Source organism: Thamnophis sirtalis, unplaced genomic scaffold, assembly GCF_051295495.1.
Source record: "Thamnophis sirtalis isolate CommonGarterSnake01/CBP01778 unplaced genomic scaffold, rThaSir2_p1.2 scaffold_2, whole genome shotgun sequence".
In the NCBI taxonomy this organism is placed as follows: Eukaryota; Metazoa; Chordata; class Lepidosauria; order Squamata; family Natricidae; genus Thamnophis; species Thamnophis sirtalis.
This window is the reverse complement of record NW_028261382.1, coordinates 8942986-8958421: the sequence shown is the minus strand read 5'-3', so window position 1 is coordinate 8958421 and position 15436 is coordinate 8942986. Positions and strand designations below refer to the sequence as shown.

General features: G+C 43.1%; 1 protein-coding gene across 1 annotated transcript in view; it reads left to right on the top strand.

Annotated features, from left to right (window-relative positions):
* The window catches only part of FBN1 (fibrillin 1), a 217169-nt gene that overhangs the window by 37669 nt on the left and 164064 nt on the right, over window positions 1–15436 (top strand). The window lies entirely within an intron of this gene.

Sequence of the window (15436 nt, the reverse complement as noted above, 5' to 3'; positions counted from 1 at the left end):
GGAGGTGCACAGGAACGAAAGGTTTGATTTGTTGTTTTAAATGGATGACGTTCGCTGGTGGGGAGGAGGCTTAATAGGTTTTTAGAAGACTGCATGTGTAGTGGAATGTGGTCTGGATTCTGAGGAGGGAGGGGCTGCCTTCCAGAGGACCAAGAGACAGTGAAGCTTAGAGAATTGGGTTAAGCCAGGGGTTGGCGATCTTAAGCACTCAAAGAGCCACAAAGGTCCTAACCAAAACCCCTCAATTCTGGAGCCAACCGGAAGTCCTGTTTCCCCACCATAGAGTCTCTTCCTAGCGTCCTTTTTGGCAACATCACATTCTACTCCTTACTATTCCCCCTCCCAATTCCCCACTAATGAAACAGCATAGTAGAAGAGAACATTAGTGTGGAAGGCCAAAGATCCAGAAAGGAACATGACTGCAGGCCTGACACTCACGACATTTCAATGTTGGCACACCAGACTGTGAACTCACAAGAGTGAAATTTTGCCCCCAAACTCTCAAGGTTGAGTCAACTCATGAATCTTCAGCCCGTTTTTTTAAAAAATCCTTTCCCATCGAATGAATGGTTGAAAATATATTTATATCTACCCAGTTTCCCTGAAAATAAGACCTCCCCGGATAATGAGCCAATTGGGCTTTTGAGCGCATGCGCTAAAATAAGCCCTCCTCTGAGTCCTTTGGGATTGGGCGGCATACAATTCCATTCAAATTCAAATTAAAATTAAAATTGAAAATACTGCAACATAGCAGCAGCCATGAGGTGACCACGCTCGCCTCCTCCTGAATCTCAAAAATAATAAGACCTCCCTGAAAATAAGGCCAAGCACTTATTTCGGGGGTCCAAAGAAAACAAGACCCTGTCTTATTTTCGGGGAAACATGGTACCTGTCTGTGTCCATTAGTAGGATGACTGAAAAGTGACATCAAATCTGATCTGATGGGAGAATGGAGCACAGGAGGGATTGAAAATGGGCCAAACCTGGTCAGATACTGCAGAGGAAAAAAAAAATGAAATGTATTCCTTTATTACATTTCACATTTTATGATGAATTGTGAAAGCTAGCTAATAAAAGAAATATAGTCACGTACATTTCAGTTCTCTGTTTAATATACATAAACGTCTTGGAGAATTTTTTTTTTTTTGGCAGACAGGATTATATTTAAGTGCTAAAGTTACCGTCTATTCTGCCTGACGTCTCAAAGTTTGTTTTGTCTAGTTTTTGTGGAGATCATCTTCTGTAAAACGTAGAAGGGTTTTGTTATCAGTTTTGTGAACTTTTCCCACGGGTCGCCATAGCAACTCACACAGCTGTTTCCAGATGAGACCATGACTCCACTTACTGGCTATACAGAATACGCTCGAAGGGAATTAAATCCAGTTTAATAGCATTTGGACAGAGAGAGTAACAATAGCTGTTGAATTGTAATTGTCATGTGGCTGTCTTCTTGACGATAACGTGTTTTAATTGGAACAAAATGCGCTCATCCAGGGTATGAAAAACTCATAGAGTAGGTGATATGTTCAGTCAAGTATATATCTTCCTTACTCCAGTTCACCTATATCTAGTATCTGTCCGTCCATCTCCCTACATCCCTTCATCTCCCCCCTCTCTCTAATCATCTCTCTCTGTCCATCCATCCACCCTCCTATTTCATCCGTCCATCCGTCCGTCCATCCATCCATCCATATCTGTGATCTCTCTTCTGTGTGTGTGTGTCTCTCTCTCTGTTTCTCTATTTCTCTCTATCTCTAATCATCTATTTCTGTCTGTCCATCCATCTATCTATCTATCTGTCTGTCTGTCTGTCTCTATCATCTCTGTGTGTGTGTCTCTGTCTCTCTCTCTCTCTGTATCTGTATCTCTAATCATCTATTTCTGTCTGTCCGCCCATCCATCCATCCATCCATCCATCCATCCATCCATCCATCCATCCATCCATCCATCCTATCTATCTATCTATCTATCTATCTATCTATCTATCTATCTATCTATCTATCTATCTATCTATCTATCTATCATCTCTCTATCTCTTTCTCTATCTCTATCCTCTATCCTCTATCTCTATCTCTATCTCTATCTCTATCTGACTGGCTGTTTGTCTGTATATCTGTCTGTCTGTCTGTCTGTCTATCTATCTATCTATCTATCTATCTATCTATCTATCTATCTATCTATCTATCTATCTATCTATCTATCTATCTATCTTTCTCTCTCTCTGTCTCTGTCTGTCTATCTATCTATCTTTCTATCTATCATCTCTCTCTCTTTCTCTCTCTCTATCTAGCTCTATCTGTCTGTCTGTCTGTCTATCTCTCTCTCTCTCTCCCTCTCTCTCCGTCCATCCATCCATCCATCTCTCTCTCTCTCTCTCTCTCTCTCTCTCTCTCTCTCTCTTTCTCTCTATCTATCTCTGTCTGTCTGTCTGTCTGTCTGTCTGTCTATCTATCTATCTATCTATCTATCTATCTATCTATCTATCTATCTATCTATCTATCTATCTATCTAACTTCTGTAGAAAGTTGAGGCCTAGCGGCATTTCCAGGCCGTTTCCTTTTTTTCTCTGGAAAGGATCCACCTTGGAATCGAGTCACTTCAAATATTAAAAGACTGTGGCATCTGCTTTCTTGGTGCGCATACTTCATGTACAAAGAGTGTCTGGTTTTCCTTCACAGTGTCTGCCTGTTCAGCTTGTAGGAAGTTCTATTTTGACACTCCCTCCACCCAAATTCTGATCGTAACAAATGCAAAACATTTTTAGAAAACGCAGGTTTCTGCCAGCTGCTGAGGAAATCCGTTGACTGCTTTTTAGGCGAATGAATTCCTCTATATCGGAATTGCACACTAAGTAAACTTACTCACATTTTCATCCTTCTTAAACTTTTTTTTTTAATTACTATCCAAAGCACTTTGACCAAGTGTCAAAGTAGGGCCAAAGGAGCTGAAATGCTCCTGTTGTCTTACATACAATTCTAGGGTTTATTTTTCATATAACTTGATATATCTGTTTGTGGAAAAGTTTATGTTATTTGATGTTTCCTTTCCATGATAATTGAGCCTGAATGGAAAGCAAACAATAGCATGTAGATAAAAATACTAATTATTTCCACAATCTTAATCTTGTGTTTAAATTGGTATTCGAACAGAGTTGTTGGCCAATGTTGAAATCCTCCTTTTTTAAAGAACTGTTTTTTCAAGAACTTTTTGACTAATAGTGCAATATTAATATTGAAGTGATATTAATATTATGATGTGAATGATGTATCCTTTGGCTTGGCATAGCAAAAAGTCTCCATATGTTTTTGTTTTTCCCAGCCTTTCATTTAAATTTCCCCTTTTTGTTGAAATTGGTGAAAATAAAAAGTGATTATATAGTGCTACATCCTTTTTACTTTCTTTGGTGTACAGATAGTCCTCAACTTACGATCACAAAGGAGCCTAAAATGTCTGTGGCTGAGAAACACAATTGTTGAGTGAATTGCACCCCATTTTGTCACCTTTTTGGCCGAAGTCGTTAAGCGAATCACTGCAATTATTAAGCGACTGGTGCAGTTGTTGCTTCCCTCATTAACTTTGCTTGTTTTCTGTTAAGATACAGCCTGTTGTGCCTTAAATTTGTTTCTACTGTTCAGTGCAGTGGAGTTGCCATAGTAATGGCTTTACAGTACTCCACATGGGGGCTCCCTCTGGTAAGGGGGAAAATCCAACATTAGAAATTACGTTTGGTCCGAAATTTCTCCCCTTATAAATAAATACCTGGGCAATGCCGGGTTATTGGCTAATGGTTTTATACATCGTATTTTCAAAATGTTGACCTTCCTCTTGGTATAGATATAAAGAAGACATTTCTAGATAAAATACAGGGTCATCAGAGTAAAATGTGCATCTCTTCAACCACAGTTCTTTTAAATTTTAGCGGATTCTTCATTTGAAGCAAACATCTCCTGCTTTGGTGGCCCAAATGTTTCTGCACGTGTGAATTTTCTCCTAGTTCTCCAAATTCATTAGTGTTTAGGTCTAAACAGGGAGGACCAAGTTCATGTTTGTGGACGTGGGATTCAGTCATTTGCACGTGGCAGTGAAAATGCTGGTGTGTTTGGGACTTTTGCCTCTTTTCAACTTGGGGAAATAACAGTCTCGCTCTGCCTTGAAAACACCGGACTACGATTTTATATAATTGCAATGTTATTCTGCATGCCAGTCAAGATTTCTCCAGAGTGGAAGAAATGAGCATTTGAGGAGGAAAAAAAACAACCCTAATTTTTATAGCAAACATACTTCTGCTTCCACTTAATCCTAGGGATATGTTGTTTAGCCTCCTTTCAATTTCTTTTTGTGATGCTTGTTAAATTTGTCACTGGGATTATAATGCAGAGAGAGAGAGAGAGAGGCCTAAATAAGGTATATGAAGACACACACGTATGCTTAGCTATGCCTGGATTTGTATTTCGTGCCAAGCCGTGATTTTTAACTAATATTAGAGTTGAGCTGAAGTCCGGCTAAACTTAAAATTGCCAAGATTGAGAAACATTCTTCTCAGCCAGGGGTGTCAAACTCAAGGCCCGTGGTCCAGATGTGGCCCACGGGGGCTTAGAGCTGGCCCATGGGGCTGCCCTGGAAACAGCAAAGGACTGGCCCGCAGTGTCCCTGTCAGCAAAAGTGGACCTCAGGAAGGACATGCACAGCAGAGGTGGGTGAGCTGAACCGGTAGTGTATGCCTAGGTTGCCGGAACCGGCAGTGACCCAGGCCTGCCACGGCCTCCAAACTGGTTCTCTGGTCAGCACGGTATGCCCCCTCCCATTTTTTTAATGCTCTGAGCATGCACAGTCATATTATAAGTCCATGCCCACGCATGCACAGTTAGCAATAGTTAGCAATAGTTAGTCTTATATACCGCTTCATAGGGCTTTCAGCCCTCTCTAAGCGGTTTACAGAGTCAGCATATTGCCCGCAACAACAATCCGGGTCCTCATTTTTACCCACCTCGGAAGGATGGAAACCTGAGTCAACCTTGAGCCGGTGAGATTTGAACAGCTGAACTGCTGAACTGCAGTCAGCTGAAGTAGCCTGCAGTGCTGCATTTAACCACTGCGCCACCTGCTTATAAATTGCACAAACCCTGAACTGGCAGTAATGCCGGCAGCAACGGATGCCAGGTGCATGGCCCGTGCCAGGCTCTGTTTTCGGCCATGACGATTTCCTCAAGCCCTCTGCCAGGATAAACGGAGCTCGGGGGTGGGGGGGTGGGGGTGCATCCGTGGCCTTCCTGAGCTTCGTTTTTGCTGGCCGAGGGCTACCAAAGCAAACGAAAAACGAAAAACATTTGAGTATGCAAGAAGGGACGGGAAAGGAGAAAGAGGAATGGGGGGAAAAAGATGGGAAGATGGGAAGAGAGCAAGGAAGGAAAAATAAGGAAAGAGGGAAATAAGGAAGAAGAAAAGAGAAGGAAGAGCGAAGGAAAAAGAAGAAGGAAGGAAGGAAGGAAATTATGATGAGAGAGAGAGGGGTCTGTGGGAAGTCCTGCCTTAGCACTTGGCTGCCACAGGCGCTTATGAAATGAGCTGTCCATGCCCACCCTGGACACGCCCACCCTGGACACGCCCACCCTGGACACGCCCCTCCCCCGAGATCAAACACAACCCTGATTCGGCCCTCAATGAAACCGAGTTTGACACTCCTGTTCTAAGCTATAATATGGTTTGGGGGAAAAAAATACTGGCATGTAAGATCAGCCTCTCCGGCTTAGTATTACGTTCATATCAAACCATTTGGACTCCGCTAATCCATGGTTTAAAAACTATGGCTGGCATGAAGTAGAAATTCAAAGTATAGCTGACAAGAAACAAAATCACGGGAGCCCAAAAAAACATCATCATCACCTTCCTCTGATGAACTTGAAGTCAACTTCATATACAAGTCATTCTTGATAGTTCATGTAGCGACCATTCACAGCAGAGGTGGGTTGCTCCTGGTTTGGCGCGAACCAATCAAACCGGTAGTAGTGGCGGCGGGAGGCTCCGCCCACCCACCCGGACACTTCTGAGCATGCGCAGAAGCGTCGTGCATGCATGCAAGCACACAGAGGAACTCGCCCAAACCGGTAGTAAAAAGAAATTGGCAACCCACCACTGATTCAAAGTTACGACGGCACTGAAAAAACAGCGACTTATGATTCTTTTTTTTACATTTACAACTGTCACAGCATTCTCATGGTCGTGGGATCAAAATTCAGGTGCTTGGCCACTGACTCCTATTGATTAAAACCTGTCTCACTGAACGACTGAAATAATGGACGCATATTATGGTCATAGGCCGCGGACTGCCTGCTTTCCTGACTCAGAGACAGGTGACTTTAGGATTAATCTCTGAACGGCAGTCATGGAAATTGGTGCGTATCCTTGAGGAGGACGAGGGGAATTTTTATTCATTTCCAAACCGTGTGTCAGGGGGGAAAAAAAAGGAGATTATGAGCATCATTTTAACTTTTTCAGTTGGGAAGACTTTCCAACATTACGTCGTAATGATTTGTGACATTGTAAACCTCGTCTCCTCGAGAGCTTTTTAGTCATATGAAAATAATCTAATGCTTCCAATGCTCTGCCTTGCATCAGAGCCCTGCGTGGAAGCCTCAGCAGGGGGAACGCAGGCGAGAACAGGGCAGTCCGGTGTGTGTCCATTCCTAAACCCCGTTGACACCCAGTGATGAAATGCGGTTGCAACCTCCTGACCTGAAATTCTGGGATTTTGTGCATGAATCACAGCATTACAATCGAGTCCTTGAAGGACAGAATTGGTTTCCAGATGTTGCAATTCAGGCTTCATCACCATTATCTTCAGTGCTGCCAAATCCCGTCAGTTTCCTGGGCAAGGTTTTCTGGAAGTGGTTTGCCATTGCCTCCTTCCTAGGGCTGAGAGAAAATGGTCGGCACCTGGCTTTGTGTCTAAAGTGGTACTATAGCTCTTAGTCTCCCAGTTTCTAATCCCTACAATAGACTAGCTTCCATGCACCCTTCTTGTTGTTATTAGTTGCGAAGTCGTGTCCGACCCATTGCAACTCCATGGACAATGTTCCTCCAGGCCTTCCTGTCCTCTACCATCCTCTGGAGTCCATTCAAGCTCACGCCGACTGTTTCGGTGACTCCTTCCAGCCACCTCATTCTCTGTCGTCCCTTTCTTCTTTTGCCCTCAATCTTTCCCAGCATTAGGCTCTTCTCCAGGGAGTCCCTCCTTCTCATTAGGTGGCCAAAGTCTTTGAGTTTCAGAAGATGATAGATAGATAGATAGATAGATAGATAGATAGATAGATAGATAGATAGAAATAGATAGATAGATAGATAGATAGATAGATAGATAGATAGAGAGAGAGAGAGAGAGAGAGATATGATAGATAGATAGATAGATAGATGGATGGATGATATCTAGCTTCGGTGACTCCATCCAGCCACCTCATTCTCTGTTGTCCCCTTCATCTTTTGCCCTCAATCTTTCCCAGTATGAGGCTCTTCTCCAGGGAGTCCCTCCTTCTCATTAGGTGGCCAAAGTCTTTGAGTTTCAGAAGATGATAGATAGATAGATAGATAGATAGATAGATAGATAGATAGATATAGAGATAGATAGATAGATAGATGATAAATAGATAGAAATAGATAGATAGATAGATAGATAGAGATAGATAGATAGATAGATAGATAGATAGATAGAGAGAGAGAGAGAGAGATATGATAGATAGATAGATGGATGGATGATATCTAGCTTCGGTGACTCCATCCAGCCACCTCATTCTCTGTTGTCCCCTTCATCTTTTGTCCTCAATCTTTCCCAGTATGAGGCTCTTCTCCAGGGAGTCCCTCCTTCTCATTAGGTGGCCAAAGTCTTTGAGTTTCAGAAGATGATAGATAGATAGATAGATAGATAGATAGATAGATAGATAGGTGGATGGATGATATCTAGCTTTGGTGACTCCATCCAGCCACCTCATTCTCTGTCGTCCCCTTCATCTTTTGTCCTCAATCTTTCCTAGCATGAGGCTCTTCTCCAGGGAGTCCTTCCTTCTCATTAGGTGGCCAAAGGTTGGCCATGACACCCTTAGAGCAATTTAAATGCTTATCTAAAATGCATGAAATGCTCATTCGTAGATTTTCACGGGTACAGGTGTGCAAGTCTTGGCGTATTCAGGTCTTTTCCTGTGTAAGATTGAGAGTATCTTGGCGATGTTTCGACGAGGTCCCACTCGCCATCTTCAGGCTGGTGCCTTCGGCTTCATGCTTTGCTCGCACAAGCATGAAGCCGAAAAGACCAGCCTGAAGATGGCGAGTGGGACCTCGTCGAAACATCGCCAAGATACTCTCAATCTTACATGGGAAAAGACCCGAATATGCCAAGACCTGCGCGCGCACACACACACACACACACACACACACACACACACACACACACACACAAACGGCTAGGATTTAATTCAGTTAACTTCAAATCCCAGCTGTGCTCATTTTCTTGCAAACTCGCGTTTGAATCTACATAATCTGTTTAATACTTGGCTCAGAACAGCATTTGAACTGGATAAGCATTTTTTTTTTAAAAAAAGTTTGAAGATAGTGATGAAGGACTAGAGTTTCCTTCTTCTTTCCAGGATAGGTCTGAAATAATTCAGGCAACTGGTTTTGGAAATTGCTGACTCTCCATAAGATCTGAGGAATTTCTGAGCTCTAATGGTTCATTCTGTATTTCCCCTCCCCTTGGATTCACTCTGTAAATCGGTGACAAAATTGAAGTAGGCTACACCTTCTGTAGGGACACCGTGGTTCAGTGGCTAAGATGCCGAGCTTGTCGATCAGAGAGATCGGCAGTTCAGCAGTTCTAATCCCTAGCGCCGCGTAACGGAGTGAGCTCCTGTTATTTGTCCCAGCTTCTGCCAACCTAGCAGTTCGAAAGCACGTAAAAAATGCAAGTAGAAAAATAGGAGTCACTTTGGTGGAAAGGTAACAGCATTCCGGGCACCTTCAGCCTTGAGTCATGCCGGCCACATGACCTCAGAGACATCTTCGGACAGCGCTGGCTCTTTGGCTTTGAAATGGAGATGAGCTCCGCCCCCTAGAGTCAGGGATGACTAGCACATGTGCGAGGGGAACCACCTGCAGGTTGAATATCCCCTCTGAAACAAACCCTGTCTTCGTGCAATCTAAATTCATCAATGCAGAGGACTAGAGAGTGTTTCGGTATTACCTTTACTAGCCATAGTTTAGATTCGGATTGGCCTCTCGGCCAAGAGAGGGGAAAGAACCTCGGTCTTGCCAAAGCTTTAAAACAGCTAAGCTGGGTGGAACGTTAGTTTAGTTCCCCTGATGATTTGAGAGAACAAGAACAGATTCCCAAATGTTTACACTGTCTGGGTATTTGTTGATTGAGCCTCAGTAGTTTGCATTCATTTTCTTACTGTATTGGCTGAACATCCATATACTTCTTGCTGGCAAGGATTTGGGAGACTCCCTCATCTCCCATTTACAACTTTATAGCGTGACCTCATCTTGCCTTTATACCTTCCATATCTCTTTGCTATTGCAACAATATTGTAAAACAGCAGATTAAAAAAAAACTTCCCCGTTTTTTACTTCCCCGTAACCCTTTAATTCATGGTAAAGTCGGGGCGACTGGATGGAGTGAGCATTTACTCCCCGGATGCTCTTCCTGACACCAAGGGGGAGTTCACAGCAGATATTTTTTCTTTGCACCCTAAGGAAAAAAGAAACATCTGCTGTTACCTAGGATTGAACTCTCAACCTTCCGAGTGGGAGGCAAACATCTTCACCCCCTAGGCCACCCCACTGCTCATTAAGACAGCAGATTCTGTTTTACATAAAGAAGGAAAGCTGAAGTAAGATCATAAGCCCACTTGTGGTTTCACTTAATTAGTGCTTCCCTTAATGACCGAGTTACCAGTCTCAATTGTAGTCACTAAATGAGGAGTACTTGTACTGTAGCTTATGAAACAAGCAATGGTTTAAATAATTATCTGAACCTTGGCAACTTGTGATATTTTTTTAATGTATCCCGAAATTTTGGACATTGTAAATCCCTAAACCAATCTGAATTCTACTGCATCTTGATTTAAGTTGGTTACAACAACTGTCTGTGGCGATTATATAACCCCACCCCTAATTTGTTAATCAACCAAAACAGATTTTTTGTTCTGTTTTGCAGTAAGGTTGAACATTACAAGACATTGCAGGATGAATGAGAATTTTTGCAATGAAGACACTCCCATTGGTCTGTTAGGATTGGTCTGCTTTCTCCTTGATATTTTGTTAGGAACCCAACAAAAAGATATAAAGCTGATGAGACAATGTTGAAAGAAATATCCATCTGGGTTCAGTTCCAAGTGTGGATAAAGACACTGGAAACATGGGAGGCTGATTGGAAAGATGGTTTATTGGTGGACAGGACCCCATGGGTTTGAAGTCTTGGTGCAGCTGACCTCATGGAGTGGAGACTGAGTGTTATTTATGCCCTCTCTTGCACCTTGCCCTTGAGCTTCCTGTTCCTGTGGCAAGAGCTTGTATTTTATTGGTTGCTCCCATGGAGCTATGCAGCGGTCATAGCTCTCACATTGTAGGTTTTCTGAGTCAAGCTTGGTTGAAACTTGGGCTGATGCCATGCAGTTCCTACTGTGGCTGAATGGCTCTGCTGTGAAGGATAATCCCATCATCCTGGAGCTGAAGGCCTTTTGTCTTGTAGATAGGCTGGCCCAGTCCTGCTGGGGCTATTAAGAAAGATGGGAACTGCTTTCCAAGAGCACATTTCTCCTTTAGGGAAATATAATATTCTGCCTTTTATAATATTTCCCAAAGTATTTCATTCTTCTAGGAGAGTGGTGGGTGCTAGCTTTCACCAACAGATGACTGTCAGATAAATGAGCTTGTAGATCAGAAAGGTCGGCAGTTCGACGGTTTGAATCCCTAGTGCCGCATAATGGAGTGAGCCCCCAATACTTGTCTCAGCTTCTGCCAACCTAGCAGTTCGAAAGCATGTAAAAAATGCAAGTAGAAAAATAGGGACCACTTTAGTGGGAAGGTCACAGCATTCCATGCGCCTTCGGCGTTGAGTCCTACCGGCCACATGACCCCAGAGACGTCTTCGGACAAGCGCTGGCTCTTTGGCTTTGAAACGGAGATGAGCACCGCCCCCTAGAGTCGGGAACGGCTAGCACATAGGTGCGAGGGGAACTTTTACCTTTTACTTATGAAGGCATCATTCAAAATTAATTGGTGATTTAACCTGTTGCCAAACCTTAATGAAAAAAAAACACCCTTCACTCATCTCAATCCGAATTAAGCCATGCTGGGGAAACCAGGGCTTTACCCATAAAAGATCAGGGTTTATGATCTATATTATCCCTGTAACAAAACTATTTATATGTAGCCTTTTAATGCTTTTAAGTCTTGGTGATGTGGTTTGGAGTTTAGCCAGGTGTTCGCTTTTGAACCATTCATTCTTCTGTTGATTACAGTAGACTTTAAAAGTGGGTGGAGTCCCTTTGGTTGACCTCCAAAGAAATTGAGTAAGAATTGACCCAACGTTCAGACTGCATGAATAAACTATTCTTTTTGTGAAGAAATGGATGTTTTATGGGGTGTCCCGGAGTTCACATCCCTCTGTTTTCCCCTTCTCCTCCTCCTCTCCCAACTCCCAAATGTTTTGAACATGCTCAGCTGCTCCATTATACCTCTTAATTAAGCAAACACCCCGGAGAGCCTATTAGATAAATTCACAATGCTGTGAATTTAAAAGAACTTTTCATTCAAATGCCTTGAAACAGCTGTTCAGAAATTTTAAGTTGAAATCTCCCCCCCCGTCCCGTACAGATAGTCTTTGACTTATGTCTGCAGCTGAGCCCAAAATTTCCGTCGCTAAGGGAAACATTTGCTAAGGGAGTTTTGCTTTTTGACCTTCCTCGCCGCCGTTGTTAAGCGAATCACTGCAGTCGTGAAGCTAGTAACCCGGTTGTTAAATGAATCTGGCTTCTCCATGGACTTTGTTGCAAAAAGTTGATCACATGACGCCGAGATGCTGCAACCGTCATAAATATGGGTCAGTTGCCCAGGGTCTGAATTCATGATCATGGGGATGCTCCAATGGTCATAAGTGTGAAAAATGGTCATGTTGCTTTTTTAAATGCTGTTGTAACTTCAAATGGTCGCTAAATGGACGTTGAGGACTACTTCTAGTAGCCCCAAGTGTAAGCATAGAGAAATTGATGAGAGCAGATTGCAAAAGGTTTTGTCTTTTCCCAAATATCCAAAGTGTGTCAATTTGTTGTGACTTTGGTCTCCATTAAAGCCGGACTCCTGAGTAAATTCACAATAAATTCACCTTTGCAAGCCTTTTAAATGCTTCGCCTTCTGCCCGAAATACTCTTTAAAACAGAGGGTACCAGGGGTGGGTTCCTGCCAGTTCTAGCCTCTTCTATAGAAGAGGTTCCACAAATCTACAGTGCCGTTTAGAACCGGTTCCAGCTCCCTCCCCCCGCCCGTCCGCACATCATCAAGATGCAGAGCGAGAGGAGGAATTCTGGGAGTTGAAGTCCACAAGTCTTAAAGCTGCCAAGTTTGAACACTCCTGGTTTTTTTTTTCCTAAAGGGTTAGGGGTTCAAGGGTCTTGTAACTTGACAGGTTTAAGACTTGCGTGCTTCAAATGCCAGAGTTCCTGAGCCAACATTTTGGTTGCTAAGCAAGAGCGTTGTTAAGTGAGTTTCACCACATTTTACAAGTTGGTCACGCCCACCCAGTCACATGACTGCCAAGCCACTCCCACCCAGTCACATGGCCGGCAAGCCACTCCCACCCGGTCACATGGCTGGCAAGCCACTCCCACAAAGCAGGCCACACCTACAGAAGAGGTTCTAAAAAATGTTGAAACCCACTCCTGGATGCTAGATACATCAGCTCTTACCTAGGGAGAAATGACAAAGTTCATGGCACACCTCAACTTTAATAATTTGATATTACAGGTAATCCTTGCCTTACCATAGTTCATTTAGTGACTGTTAACTGTTACAAGAGTGCTGAAAAAAGTGACTTATGACCATTTTTCAGTGCCCAGGAGTCATGTGATCCCATTTTGTGACTTTCTGGCAAGCCAAGTCAATGGGGGAAGCCACCGTGTTACTAATTTAACAACTGCAGTGATTCACTTAACAACGGTGGCAAGAAAGGCCGTAAGATGGAGCAAAACTCACTTACAAACGGTCTCGCTTAGCAGCAGAAATGTTGGGCTCAATTGTGGTCGGAAGTCAAGGTCAACCTGTACTTAGGATCCCGTGGCATCTAACGAAAGAGAAAAGCTGCATTTTTCTCCCGAAGGAGAAATTAGGAATCTGCTGGTTTGTTGTAGGTTTCTTAAAAATATACATTGTATTTGTTCAAATCCCTTGTTTAAACAGGATGGCTGTACTGAAAAACAGGAGAGAAACAACAGTAATACATGAAGCATTTTTTTTTGCCCACCAGTGATAAAAATATTAATTGCAATTTTAGCTTTCCTTTTTTGTTTATTTGCATTACTTTTAAAATGGTTACTTCATTGTTCTGACCCCCTCTCCGTACCGTGAGTCACGCCGACACAAGACAATTTATTCACAGTAAATTAACACACTGACAAGACTTTGGCAGCAACCCAGACTTCCACAGATAAGAAATACGAGAGCTTCTCCAGCTTTAGTATATTAGTTGTGTCCTGCAAACAGCCTCCTCCCAAAGTCTCTTCTTATATACTCTCTTGGGAGGAGCCTAATCACAACCACCTGGCCCCAATTATCTTCTGTATCTCTGTGGTTGCTGTCGGCGCTTATCTGCCTGTCTTTGCCTGGCGTCCGGGACCAACTTCCTTAGCTCCTCCCCACTGCTACAGGGCCTGACGTCAGGGACAAACTCCCTTTGGCTTTCACCATGTTCCATGCCTCAGGCGCCTTCTGGTGGCCAACCAGCCTCTCTGGTCCCTGCTCGGAGTCTGAACCCTGTCCAGGGTCCTCCACATCTTCCAGAGCCGACTCATAGGGTCCCTCACTATCGGAGTCTGTTTGCAGCTCCAACGGCTCCTGCTGGGCCACCACACTTGATTATGAGAGCCACTTATGAGAGTAGTAGTTAAGGTAACAGGTTAGCAACTGGGAGACCATGAGTTCTAGTTCTGCTTTTGGGTGACCTTGGGCCAGTCATACTCTCTCTACCCTAAGAAGAAGACAATGGGAAACCACTTCTGAAAAACGTTGTCCAGAAAAGTGCAGAGATTTGTCTCCGGGTGTCAAACTTCGGACTATGTTTGATGGACATTGTTTATGAAATCCTTTGAGCTGCAAACTGAATTCAGTTGCATTTTTTTGTCTTATCGGTATCTTTTGGGCAAGCCGAACTTAATTTCTTTCTCGTTGTCTGCCTTCCTTTCGGTGTTGCAAAGGCTGCCTTCATAAAAATGCACCTTTCTCTGTAGACGGGCACGGGAGACTCTAATGAATTGGAAAACTAATTAGGCTATCTAATTGATTTTGCATGAGTTGTCCTAAGGAATGTGCCTTGCACAGCGCACACAGACAAAAAAATTCTCATGAATAATTCTCAGTGGTTTGTGATTAGAAATTAACAACTAGCTACTCGGCTGATATTCAAAATGGGGAATGATATTGGGGGGGGGTTAATAGGAGAGAAGATACATGCTAATACCTTTGTAAATAAAACATATGAAGAACAGTTGCAGGAACTGGGTATGTCTAGTTTAATGAAAAGAAGGACCAGGGGAGACATGATAGCAGCCTTCCAATATCTCAGGGGCTGCCACAAAGAAGAGGGAGTCAAGCTATTCTCCAAAGCACCTGAGGGCAGGACAAGAAGCAATGGGTGGAAACCAATCAAGGAGAGAAGCAACTTAGAACTAAGGAGAAATTTCCTGATAGTTAGAACAATTAATCAGTGGAACAACTTGCCTCCAGAAGTTGTGAAAGCTCCAACACTGGAAGTTTTTAACAAGAGATTGGACAATCATTTGTCTGAAGTAAAGTAGGGTTTCCTGCCTAAGCAGGGGGTTGGACTAGAAGACCTCCAAGGTCCCTTCCAATCCTCTTATTCTAAATTCTTTATAAACTCCAACCAGTGAGGAAAAAAACCTTAGCAGAGAAAGTTTTCAGAAAGTTTCCTTACAGCAATTGCTGTTTTATCTTCCTCTGTCGTTCTAGCCCTCTTAGCTGATATATTTTTCTACTTCCTCAGTTTTTCCATTACAGGTGGAAAATGTACGACCACAAATGTATGTTGCTGAGTGAGAAATTTGCTAAGTGAGTTTTGCCCCATTTTACGACTTTCCTTGCCACATCTGTTAAGTGAATCACTGCAGCTATTAAAATGGTACTAAGGTTGTAAAGTGAATCTGGCTTCCCCATCTGCTTG